The 10782-nt window shown below is 40.1% G+C and overlaps 1 long non-coding RNA gene across 1 annotated transcript; it reads left to right on the top strand.

Moving 5' to 3' along the window:
- Positions 1-7404: 7404 nt before the first annotated feature.
- On the top strand, positions 7405-10406 carry LOC306644743. The gene is made up of 4 exons (XR_013759457.1): positions 7405-7502; positions 9048-9248; positions 9353-9481; positions 10057-10406. It is a non-coding gene; the product is annotated as an uncharacterized lncRNA (long non-coding RNA).
- The last annotated feature ends 376 nt before the right edge of the window (positions 10407-10782 follow it).

The following is a 10782-nucleotide window of genomic DNA, read 5'->3' as shown; positions in this document are numbered from 1 at the left end:
CAAATTATTCTTCCTCAGGTGTATTAAGTTGTTTTTATGTACCAACATCCCTATTTCCCATCCTCATTATACTACAAAATCATAGCCACACCATGTCATCTTCATTGGTGCATCACTGTCACATTCACAGTATTGGGTGCATAGTAGGTTCCCAATGAGGGTCTCCTAATTAGAGGCATTAATGAATGTACGCCAGAGTGAAATGAAAACGAGGTACCTCTATTTTCTAATGATAATACTCTGAACCCCAGGACAGTGGAATCTAAAGACCAAGTCACATGCTTTCTAAGCTGCCCAACATCCATTCTTTGTCTCCTGGTTGCAGATCTGAATTGTATTATTTCTCAAAGGCTATTAAGAAGCCTTCAGAGAAAGCACATGAAATTACCTCCAGTGCTGGTTTGCAATAATGTCCTTTTGTTCTCAGATAGTCTCCAGTTGACAGCTATCAAGGTTGTTCTAATTTGTGTCAAACGGGCCATCTACAGGGAACATTTTGGAATGGGGAAGGTTCAGGAGATAGAAAAAAAAAGTAATGAATATAAAGTGTAAATGCCATAGTAAAGTAATAGAGACATATAATAACAGCAAGGGAAATTTGACCTTCTGGCCAGAAACTCGATCGTGAACCAATTGGAGAACTTTAGAAAATTGGATCAGCCTCAATAGTCACAGAGTAAACATGGGAAGCACAATCCAGTCTTATTAAACATAATGCACACTTAATGCATAATTTTATTGCAACCAATTTCATGCTACTGCTTTAAATGAAGCTGGGTTTACTTCCATTGCACCAGTCCACTACCATTAGTGCCTCTTAAGAGAACGGCAAGGCCAGTAAACTGTTACTGGGCTGATCTCTTCCTCAGCCCATACTTTCTGCTTCATAAATTCACCCTGCTCCCACAGCTTGTACTGAGATCTTGTCTCCATTCAGTACATGGCTTTTGAAACACTACACTGTTTTGGCAAGTTGTTTGCATACGGGAATGTAATAGCATTTCCATTTTATGCCAGCACGTAAAGCAGTGAACCTTTGCCTTGGTAGCATGTTTGTCTGAATCCCAGACCCAAGAGCTGGGCTTCCTATTATCTATAAATTCACTCTGGGGTAAGGGTAGCATCTGCATTGACGAGGTGGAATATGTGATTCCGATCCAAAAAGAGAGACAACAATACCCATAATATTCATCTTCTCTGTATCTTGCTGCTTTGTGTTTATGCTTTCTTGTCAATATTAATTTTAGAAAAGATACCCTCTGATGGTTATGCTTGTCATCCTCTGGGGTCTGGCCTTCAAATGCCTAAATATAAATGGGATAAGGTGAGATAATGACCAGGTGAGATGATGATAATGACCAGGGCCTGATGACTGACTCTGGAGAGCGTTCTGCTCATACCCATGTCAGCATGGCATGTCATTGCACCTCTCTTAGCCTCAATTTCTTCCACAAAATGAGGTTCATAATCATCTTGTGACTAACAAATGAGAGATGCTTGCAAGGGTATTTTGTAAACCTGGAGGTGATTTGCATTTATTATTGCAATTAAAGAAAAATATTGAATGTCATGAAATTATGAGAATGCTAAATTCTGTCAAAGCCACAAGTCTTTTTGTAACCTAATAGACATTGGATTTCTAAGGATTTCCAAAAATGCACTGGATGTATATTTAATTCCTCCACAGAAATCTGAATTCCCCTCTCTAAAGTCACAATGCAAATCAAATTTTTATTTGGAAACAAAATTTCTGAAAATATTTTCTGTCTGCTATGGGATGAGAAAGCAAATACACTGAGGTCTATGAAGGCATCAGTAGCAGAAGTTCTTCACGGTTCCCCAGGGCTTTTTAAATCCTGTACAAAGCCTTAATTTCCCATTGAACAACTCTCTTCCCCCCAGGACTCCCTTGAAAGCTCCTGATCCGCTGAAGCCACGAAGCTCTCTGGCACTGGGGTGTGTGGTGGTCACAGAAAGGGTGCCCTTGAAGTGGCCACAGGAGATCCAGAAAGGAAATAACTGATCTGCATTCTGAATTCTGGATTCGTCTGTATTTCAAAGAACATCTGTAGGGGAAAGCAACTGCTTCCAGATAGTTAAAATGATAAGCCCAGCCAGAGTTGCCTACAATTTCCAAAACCTACCTAGTGTTGTAAAGGGATCAGTGTTTCCGTTGTATATCATGCTATGACTCTTCAAAAACAAACAGAAGCCACTCGAACATAGGACAGGATTGGAAGCTGTGTCACTGGAGAAAATGAGTGAAATTGGGGGAAGGTCAGAGTGAGCATAGATAACAAAGCCATTCTGCTTCGAACATAAGCGAGAGTCTTACATTACTTTAAAAAATTCCTTATATGTGTGCTTTGCTCAGTTTCAAATGGAGTTGGTGCTTCATTGATTCCTTCACCAACAAACATCAACTGAACCCAGGATGCTGCTGGCTGGCCCTATGCATTGAAGGGTTTGTAATCTATCAACAAGCGGATCCAGATATGAAAATAACATAATACAAAGTAGGCAGGGTGCGATAAAGACCTCAAATAGAGATGAAATTCAAGGTTAGAGGAGTTTAGGAGCAATTGCCTGGCAGAAAAAAATATGTATTTTATTGCTATATCAAAGCTATTTAATATCTTATTTTGATGATAATTTTTGAAATTCTTTCCTTTGAATTATAACTTAAAAAAATGTGTCCAGCACATACTACTTGGTTCTGGGAATGTTGAGTTATCTACCCAAATGTATAGCATCTATGGTTTGGAAGCTAATGTTAAGTACATTAGTTATGATGTTACAGCCAATGAGGACAGCTTAAGGTGCCCCTGGTGACAGGTGAAAGGACCTGGGAAATCTGGGGTTTTGATGAGCCTAATCTTTATTGGAAAGGTGGTCAGTTTATAATCTTTATTGGAAAGGTGGTCAGTTTATGTCCTGGTCACTTTTCTTTGTTCTTAGAAGTCATTGTCTTGCTCACTTGTTCTTCTTCCTCCTCTTCCTCTCCCTCTCCCTCCTATCTCCTCCCTTTTCCTTTTCTTGTCTTCCTTCCTTCCTTTCTTTCTTTCTTTTTTCTTTCTTTCTTTTTTTTTTTTTTTTTTTTGAGACATGGTCTGTCTTTGTTGCCTGTGTTGCCCAGGCTGGCCTCAAAGTATGATTTTCATATAAATTATATGTGAAGCTCATCACTTCAATATATATATATATATTTTTTTTCTTTTTCATATATTTGTGAAGTTGTGTATTCATTAACTCTAACTCTAGAAAATGTATTCTCACTGCACCCTCTCTCTTGGGGTGGGGGAAACATAGCTTTTGGTCATCACACTTCCAAAGTCCTTTACTTGCCCCAACTCCAGATGCCCATTAATCTACTTTGTGGACTTGTCTATTCTGGATATTTGTATAAATGAAATCATACAATATGTGACCTTTTCTGTCTGGTTCAGTCACTTAGCGTAATGCTTTCAAGGTTCATCCAACTTGTCATTGTCTCAGTACTTCCTTTGTGTGGTGGAATAAAATCCACCACATTTTCATTATCCATTCATCAGCTGATGGACTTTTGTATTGTTTCCACTTTGGGGCTTTTAAGAACAATGCTGCTATAACCATTTATGTACCAGTTTTGTGCAAACATGTTTTAATTTCTCTTGGAGGGCTAGAGATATAGCACTTGCCTAGCATGTGTGAAGCTTTGGATTCAATCTCCAGTAACACACACACACACACACACACACACACACACACACACACAAAGAAAATAGCCTTAATTTCTGTTGGAGATACACCTATGAGTTGAATTGCTGGGTCATATTATAACTCTTACATTTAACCTTTTGAAAAACTACCAGACTGTTTTCCAAAATAGCTGCATCCTTGTCCATTCCCACCAGTGATGTATGAAGGGCCCCATTTCTCTTCATCCTCAACAGCACTTGTTCTTAACTGTTGTTTAATTAAAGCTGTCCTCCTGGGAAATAGTATCTCATTGTGTGTGTGTGTGTGTGTGTGTGTGTGTGTGTGTGTGTGTGTGTGTGTTTTGAGCTGGGTACTGGGGAATGAACTTAGGGGCACTTTATCACTGAGCCACATCCCCAGCCCTAGTTTGTATTTTCTTTAGAGACAGGATCTCACCGAGTTGCTTAGTGCCTTGGTATTGCTGAGGTTGGCTTTGAACTCATGATCCTCCTGTTTCAGCCTCCTGAGCTGCTAGGATTACAGGTGTGTGCCACTGCACCTGGCTTCTCATTGTGGTTTTGATGGCATTTCCCAAATGGCTAATGATGAACATTTTTACATGTGTTTATTATCTACTTGAATATCTTTGTTGAAGACATGTTTATTTAACTCTTTTTTTATTTAAAAATTTTATTACTAAGTTCTAAGAGTTATATATATATATATTATATATATATATTATATATATATATATATTGCCTTGAAGGTCCTTTATCAAATATATAACTTTCCAGTATTCCCTTCCATTCTGTGGGTTTTCTTTTCACTTAATAGATGGTGTCCTATAAAGCATTTAAATTTAAATGTGTAAAATTGAATGTTCTTAATTTTTCCAAAGTCTCATTTATTTCTCTTCTTTAGTTGCTTTTGCTTTGGGTGACATATTTAATAAGGTTTTGCTTAGCTCAAGGTCATGAAGATTTACTCATATTTTCTTCTAAAAGCTTAATAGCTTTGGCTTTCACATTTAGGTCCGTTGCCTATTGGGGGTTAAATTTTTTGTATATGGTGTAATGTAAAGGGCCAACTTCATTCCCCATGAAGATATCCAGTTGACCAGGAACATCAGTTGAAGGCTACTCTTTCCCTATTAAATGGTCTTTGTACCCTTGTCAAAATTCATTATATGTCTTGATCAACACAGGACATACAGAGAAAGCTAACATGCTATCCCAGATGAGGGCACAATGGGAACTTGGACATTCAGTTGACATTGGTAACTGTACATGGCTACAATACTGGAGGAAGAATAAGCCATAGGTCATAAGCAAAAGAAAATGTGACAGACTTGTGTGATTGGGTCCAACTTTTTGTTTTTATTTTGCCACTCTTCTCTAAAAGTAGGAGTATGCTGCTGCCAGAGTTGAATGCAGCAACAATCCTAGGGGACCTGAAGTCATGCACCAAGCTGATGTTCCTAGTAAGAAAGAGTATCAGGAGTTTTTTGCATCATGCATTTCATAGTGCATAAGCAGACAGGAAGGAAGGAGATTTCTCCCTCTCTCAGCATCTGTGGTTAAACAAGATAGACATTCACAGATTAGATGGTCTGTAATTCATACGCAATCTACAGATCTAATTCTATGTTTAACATAACAATTCCTACAAATATATACTTTGTTCATTATTATTTATCTTCCTGTACTTCATATAAAGATTAAGTAGCAAGAGGGCATAGATGAGACCCCACCTATTCTGCATGCTGTTCCAAGGAATGCTGGAAGGAAGACTTCTAGAATTGGGAATGTCATATATGTAGCTGACATAACATAAGCTGGAGGTAAGCATATTTGTGTCCCTGGACTTTGGAAAAACTGATTCCAAGGATTTCAGAGAATGACTATCCGTGATTCCACAGCATGCTATTCTGAGCAGGTAAAGTGGCAAGACAAGGTGAAATGGTTCTCAAATAGGCCCTTCTGCTGTGAACCAATGAAGAAGCCCTCATGAGAAGGAATCTAGGAGTAAAGAGGGCCATAGCAAAGCAGAAGAAAGAGCATGTACCAGAGGACAACATGAAAAAGCATGGCAGAGAAAATTCAAATGAACTGCAACCATGCAAAGCATGAAGCAGATCAGAGCGGGTTAAACAAACATGATTGGAACCCAAGACTGCCAAGGTTCCCATCATGCTCCACAGCGTCATGTATCTGCTTCTACATCCTTGGCTCCCACTTTCAAATCACCCACCCACCCTTTGGTTCTGGCCCCACCACCTTCTCTAAAATTGCTTTATCCAAATTAAGAGACCGATTAGACTTCAAATCTTATCTTCATATTTCAGGGTGCATCCTGCTCATTGTCTCTATAATGTAAAGAGATCAACCTACTCCTTTTCCTGGACACTGTCCTGTCTTATCCCTTCACACTCCTCCTTCCTCCCTGATGGCTCCTTCTTTCTTTCCACCTGCTCACTCACACTCTGCATGAGTTGTGAACAATTTGTCCAAAAATGAACTCATTATTTTTCTCCAAAATTATCATCCTCCTCCAGCACAGATTTTTACTACAAATGCTAAGGTAATGTCCCAGCCTCAGCTTCTCTCTTCCCCATTTTCTCTAGGTAAATTATCAGTGGGGCTTTCTTTATCACATATGTGACACAACTCTGGAATACTGCCAATGACTCACCATTGCTTACAGAACCAGACTGGCCCGTAAGTCTTAAAGCCACATTGTGTGGTTCCCAGAGCTCAGGACTCACTGTGGACTATGACTTTGGGATATTCCTCATGATCTTCTTACTCTGGTTCTACTTGCCTGCTCATGACCTACTTCTTGGATTATGAAAAAAAAAAAACAAACAAAAATACTACTGTCTGTTCACTCCATTTTACATGAAATATTACACAATGCCTTACACTTCTATTCCATAATTTGACCCAGGTGACTTTGTCAATATCCTATTTCTTCTTATACACACATCCATACAATATCTCTTCCAGTTGACACCCATTGTTTATCCAATTATTTGCCCTTGCTTGTGTTAAACATGCATACATATGCACATGTACACATATACATAGCCACACAAATCAGATGACTTAGCTGTAGCAAGTCCAAAAAAAAAAATAAAACCTTTATAAAGATGGTGAACAAGGAGTTGAATACGAATCAACAGTGAGACAAGCTTGCCAAGAAACGTGAGTGCAGTCTTGGATTGAATGGAGGAAGGTAAATCATGCATTCATTCAACAGTGTTATCGATCCGTCTCCTCCATGCTGGCTGCTCCAGATATGATACAGTTCCGTCTTTTTGAAGTTTAATGTCTTTTGGGAAAACAGACATTAAACAATTGTAACCATAGAAATAAGTATAAAATTATAAAGTACGATGAGTTCTATAAGGGAAAAGAACAGAGTGTAGGGAGAGTATAATAGAGACTTAATTTAGATTAGGAGGTAGGAGTAGATCTCTCTGGGGAAGTAACTGAGAATTGAAGGGCAGAGCCAGAAGTGTGAGAGGAAAAGAAATCCCAGCAGAAGGACTTGCATGACAAAGGCCATCCTCAGGAGCTTGAATACTATCTAGGCTTAATGAACATCATCAAAGATGGATTTTAATGGGCAATCACCTATTTCAGGGTGCTCATCCCACCACAGTGGGGAGTAAGCATTGCACACTGCTTTGTAAATAACCTTTTAAAGGTGATTACAGATTGCAACTTCATCAGAGGAGTACGTACAATGAAGAGGACTCTGGAAAACCAGGAAGAGAGTGGAGATGATTAACTTGGAGAAGACAAAATGCCAGAATGAAGGAAGTTAAGTACAGTATTTATTGAGCACTTGGTATGTGCCAGTCCCTATGTTGGGAACCATCACATTTCTCATCCAAACATGACCACAACCTGAAAAGTTAAGCATTAGATCCATTCCACAGATGGAAACATGGACGCTGAGTGAGATTTAGTAACTGGTACAAGTAATAAACAGTAGAACCAGCTTTGGAACCTAATTCTATTTAATGTTGGCATCATTGTCACAAAGTCACTACTTTTAGATTTCTAAAAGGCTTTACTCTGTTGAAAGACAAGGGCCCAGATGTCTATAACAAGAAGACTAAGGGCAATGAGTGCATCTGAGGGTAGAAAGGATCAATTTGAATCAGTGTCCTTGGAGATAGTGGAGTTGGGCGCTCCATCCGGGAAAAGGTCGGATCAAACCAATGGGCTCCAATGAACTAGAAGGTCCAGGCGTCATCTGAGAGTCTAGGAGATTCAAATTGGGGTCAGTGGGGGGGGGGGGAGCTACGAGGAGTTATTCAAGGAGTGAGCAACTATGGTGACCATATGTGACTTCCCTGAACTCTGTCTTAGTCTGTTCAGGTGCTATAACAAAACACCACAGACTGAATGACTTATAAACAACAGAAATTTATTTCTCATGGTTCCAAGGGCTGGGAAATACACGGTCAAGGTGCTGGAATATTTGATGTTTGATGAGGTCCCATTTTCTTGTTCATAGATGGTGATTTTCCACTGTCTTCACATGATAGAAGGGAAGACAAGTTTAAGGGCACAGATCTCACACATGAGGGATCAGCCTTGGGAATTAGGATTTCAACAAATGCATTTTAGGGGGACACAGATATTCAGACCATAACAGGCTGCACCTAGAAAAGAACTTGCCAGCTGTGATGTGTACAGTGTTGGAGCTGATGCCATACTCTTCCTGGTTAGCCCCTAGTGACACGCTGACCAAAGCTGCAGCTCTAGGACCTGACCACTTCTGCCCACATAAGTCTGTTCCAGAACCTTCCCATGGGCTCTCTTTGAGACTTTGTTGAGTGGGACTTGGATACTGAAGCTCTTCCTGCCCACTTCGTGTTCCAGGGGACCTGAACTAACATAGATGCAGAAGATAGAGGAAAAGTAGGAGCATCATAATACCCATTATAATGGCCTGGTATAATAACCAGGTCGTATAAAGCACTTACTGTGTGCCACACACTGTTCTAGAAGCTTTGTGTATTTATTTATTTATTTAATACTCAAGACACTACCAGCGAGTACTACTGGTGGCTCCAGTTTCAGCGAGGGTTCACACAAGAGTACACAGCTATACCCGAGTCTCACAGTCAGCCATTTCTTTTGTCAGAATTTATACCCATGCAGTCTGTCACAGAATTTAAGTCCATAACCCTCATGCTATTTTTAAGCAACCCACTTCAAAAGGGATATAGACAAACTGAAAGATGAAATAGCAAAGCCCCATCCAGTACGTGCACGATGTGTGAGGTGGCCTCCTGACTTCTCTCTTCCAAGCTCTTCTCCCTCCACACTGGCCTTCTTTCCTTCCTTTCCCAGAGCCCTCTGTGGTTCAGGGCCTTCACCACCGCTATGTTCTGTGCCTGAGCATCTCCTCTTCTCACCCATGTAACGTCACCGGACCAATGTCTACTCATTCTTCAGTTCCTCGTCAGTACCAGATCCTTGGGGAGATTTGTTCTGACCACAGACTACGCTTGATCCCCTTGTTACACTCGCCCATGTCTACACCCTTTGCAGGTATTTTGTTCCCTGGGGCATCCCTGACTCTAGTCCTGAGCTAGCATGTAACGGTTGATATCGAGTGAATACAGTGACTGAATGGTTCTACCATGGTGGCCCAGGTCTCAGCCACAGAGGAGAAAGGGTTGATGGAGGCTCATGGCAGAGAAACACCCATACTCCAGAAAGGAACGTGTTGGAGAACTCATTCAGGGGGTCCCAGATGGACATGGAGTGCGGCATCACCAGAGGCATGAAGAGGACAGTGGACAGTTGGTGGGATTTCATAAAGGAGAGTGGCCAGTTGTACTGTCTCTAAAAGTCCCTGAGTCACCTCCTGATGCTGCATGTCCAACTGGCCTGCTATCACCCATAGAATGAGGCGGTACAATGCAGGGGAACAGCTAGAGACAGAAAATGTCCAGTGCCACATCCTCTGGTTTGCATTTGGTCCTTTCTCTTGGACTACTGAAAATAAAGCCCTGCTTTCCCACACCGAGAAGTGAGGAAGACAGTCAAGGCCAGTCATAAGGTGCTTTAGTGATGAGAACCGTAGGCCATCCTTCTAAGTCTGACTATCCCACCCTTTTGGGTTCCCACCCTTTTTGTTGCCCACCCTTTTGGGTTCCTTAGCCCTGATCAACACAGTGGAAGAACGGCCCTGGGGGAGCCGTAGTGCACAGATTGAATACTCTTTTCTCATAGAACCTAGAGCTTAAAATACTAATAAAGGTGAGAAAAATTAAATAGTCCACAAGACTTTAAATTTCATTAATCTGTTACTTAAACATTGTTTCTTTTATTTCTCTCACCAACTTTGACACAGGTGACATTATTTCCACTTTATAGATGGCACAGCTGAGGTTTGCAGGGAAGCTGGAAGCATCTCTGGGGCTTGGACCTGTTCCCCGCGAAGCTCAGCAATGTTGTCGTGACTGTGCATCGTCAAATGGGGTCAAGTGTGAGGGACGCATACTTAAGCAGTCTTAGCTACTTTTAGACATAGTGAATATGAATATAAAATTGGTTATTGGCTTTATATCTGTAAGCCCTGAGAAGTTAAAATGAATTATTTCTAAAAAGTAATTTATGAAAGAAGAATTTATATGTTGGAGTATTTAGCAAGTGAAAAAAAATCAATATATTCTTTCTGTAAGTATGCTTAATAAAGGAGAAAAAAACCCCAAGGACACATGTTTTAGTCATTTTTAGGTAAAAAATTCCAAGTATTTCAGTTTTTGTAAGTAGTAACAAAGTAAGTACATAAAATGATGGAGATGAAAAAGAAATTATGGAAACAAAATCATTCTGACATCAGTTTTTTGAAGAGTAGAATGAACAGGATGGAACTTCCCTATGTTTGTATATGAATATGGCATCAGTGAAACTCCTCACCATGTACAGCCACAAGAATGGGACCCTCATTAGACTAAGTTGTACTTCAGGTATGTATAAGATGTCAAAATGCACTCAACTGTCATGCCTATCTAAAAAGAACAAAGAAAGTTTTTGAAAAGTTACTAAAAGTCATATTTTTGTTTTAATTCTGAAA

The sequence above is a fragment of the Sciurus vulgaris genome, assembly GCF_902686455.1.
Source record: "Sciurus vulgaris genome assembly, chromosome: 15".
NCBI classification, from domain to species: Eukaryota; Metazoa; Chordata; class Mammalia; order Rodentia; family Sciuridae; genus Sciurus; species Sciurus vulgaris.
Note: the sequence above shows the minus strand (reverse complement) of the source record. Positions and strands in the feature narration are given on the sequence as shown.